Source organism: Dendrobates tinctorius, unplaced genomic scaffold (assembly GCF_039654945.1).
Source record: "Dendrobates tinctorius isolate UK_male_01 unplaced genomic scaffold, ASM3965494v1 ptg000270l, whole genome shotgun sequence".
In the NCBI taxonomy this organism is placed as follows: domain Eukaryota; kingdom Metazoa; phylum Chordata; class Amphibia; order Anura; family Dendrobatidae; genus Dendrobates; species Dendrobates tinctorius.
In genome coordinates, this window is record NW_027361937.1 from 7,140,001 (window position 1) to 7,142,500 (window position 2,500).

Consider the following 2,500-nt stretch of genomic DNA (forward strand, 5'->3'; position numbering starts at 1 on the left):
ATTAGCAAAATTAGGATTATTTAGTCTAGAAAAAAGATGACTGAGGCGTGATCTAATAACCATATAAAAGGGGACAATACAAATATCTCTTGGAGGATCTGTTTCTACCAAGGAAGGTGACGTCACAAGGGGGCATTCTCTGCGTCTGGAGGAGAGAAGGTTTTTCCACCAACATAGAAGAGGATTCTTTACTGATAGGGCAGTGAGAATCTGGAATTCCTTGCCTGAGGAGGAGGTGGTGATGGTGAACACAGTTGAGGGGATCAAGAGAGCCCTGGATGTCTTCCTGGAGCATAACAATATTGTATCTTACAGTTCTTAGGGTCTTTAGAAGGACGTAGATCTGGGGATTGATTCTGACGGAATGTAGGCTGGACTGGATGGACAAATGTCTTTTTTCGGCCTTGCTAACTATGTTAGCCCCAGAGGATATAGAATAGGGAAGGCCCAAAAGGATGGTGAGCGAAAACAGGGCAGCAAGAGCCCAAAGACTTTTTTGCAAGTGTCTGTAAAGTCAACGATGAAAGGAGGCGCAATGCAACGGTCAGCAAACGAGGAAAAGAGCTGCTCTGCATTGGCCGGGAATCGAACCCGGGCCTCCCGCGTGGCAGGCGAGAATTCTACCACTGAACCACCAATGCTTGGATGCGTCTACGATGTCGGTGGTGTCCGCCACACCCAGGATCTGACAGCTACCTGCGCGCGACCGGACCGTGCCGAGTGCAGCTCCGATGCGCCGGCAGGCGTCAGAAGCCCGGCTAGCTCAGTCGGTAGAGCATGAGACTCTTAATCTCAGGGTCGTGGGCTCGAGCCCCACGTTGGGCGCTTGCTTCTTACCTCCTTTTACTGCTTGTGCTAACCCACGTCATCCCAGAAAACCGCCTGCGGAATGCCCTCTTCTGCTACAAAACACGAGAAACCGCATGGCTGGATCTGGATAAGTTGGAAACTTGGGCCGAAAGGTGGCAGATGCGGGTAACCAATGATAAATGGAAGGTTATACACGTGGGAAGAAGGAATCGCTATCACCATTACACACTGAGTGGTTAGACCGCATGTGGAGTACTGTGTACAGTTTTGGGCACCGGTGCTCAGGAAGGATATAATGGAACTAGAGCGAGTACAAAGGAGGGCAACAAAATGAATAAAGGGGATAGGGGAACTACAATACACAGAGAGATTAGCAAAATTAGGATTATTTAGTCTAGAAAAAAGATGACTGAGGCGTGATCTAATAACCATATAAAAGGGGACAATACAAATATCTCTTGGAGGATCTGTTTCTACCAAGGAAGGTGACGTCACAAGGGGGCATTCTCTGCGTCTGGAGGAGAGAAGGTTTTTCCACCAACATAGAAGAGGATTCTTTACTGATAGGGCAGTTAGAATCTGGAATTCCTTGCCTGAGGAGGAGGTGGTGATGGTGAACACAGTTGAGGGGATCAAGAGAGCCCTGGATGTCTTCCTGGAGCATAACAATATTGTATCTTACAGTTCTTAGGGTCTTTAGAAGGACGTAGATCTGGGGATTGATTCTGACGGAATGTAGGCTGGACTGGATGGACAAATGTCTTTTTTCGGCCTTGCTAACTATGTTAGCCCCAGAGGATATAGAATAGGGAAGGCCCAAAAGGATGGTGAGCGAAAACAGGGCAGCAAGAGTCCAAAGACTTTTTTGCAAGTGTCTGTAAAGTCAACGATGAAAGGAGGCGCAATGCAACGGTCAGCAAACGAGGAAAAGAGCTGCTCTGCATTGGCCGGGAATCAAACCCGGGCCTCCCGCGTGGCAGGCGAGTATTCTACCACTGAACCACCAATGCTTGGATGCGTCTGCGATGTCGGTGGTGTCCGCCACACCCAGGATCTGACAGCTACCTGCGCGCGACCGGACCGTGCCGCGTGCAGCTCCGATGCGCCGGCAGGCGTCAGAAGGCCGGCTAGCTCAGTCGGTAGAGCATGAGACTCTTAATCTCAGGGTCGTGGGTTCGAGCCCCACGTTGGGCGCTTGCTTCTTACCTCCTTTTACTGCTTGTGCTAACCCACGTCATCCCAGAAAACCGCCTGCGGAATGCCCTCTTCTGCTACAAAACACGAGAAACCGCATGGCTGGATCTGGATAAGTTGGAAACTTGGGCCGAAAGGTGGCAGATGCGGGTAACCAATGATAAATGGAAGGTTATACACGTGGGAAGAAGGAATCGCTATCACCATTACACACTGAATGGTTAGACCGCATGTGGAGTACTGTGTACAGTTTTGGGCACCGGTGCTCAGGAAGGATATAATGGAACTAGAGCGAGTACAAAGGAGGGCAACAAAATGAATAAAGGGGATAGGGGAACTACAATACACAGAGAGATTAGCAAAATTAGGATTATTTAGTCTAGAAAAAAGATGACTGAGGCGTGATCTAATAACCATATAAAAGGGGACAATACAAATATCTCTTGGAGGATCTGTTTCTACCAAGGAAGGTGACGTCACAAGGGGGCATTCTCTG

At 49.0% G+C, this 2,500-nt stretch overlaps 2 non-coding genes across 2 annotated transcripts; both read right to left on the reverse strand.

Annotated features, from left to right (window-relative positions):
* Positions 1-570: 570 nt before the first annotated feature.
* Positions 571-641, reverse strand: TRNAG-GCC (transfer RNA glycine (anticodon GCC)). The gene has a single exon. It is a non-coding gene; the product is annotated as a tRNA-Gly (tRNA).
* A 1,108-nt stretch (positions 642-1,749) lies between these two features.
* Positions 1,750-1,820, reverse strand: TRNAG-GCC (transfer RNA glycine (anticodon GCC)). Its single transcript has one exon. It is a non-coding gene; the product is annotated as a tRNA-Gly (tRNA).
* Positions 1,821-2,500: the final 680 nt, after the last annotated feature.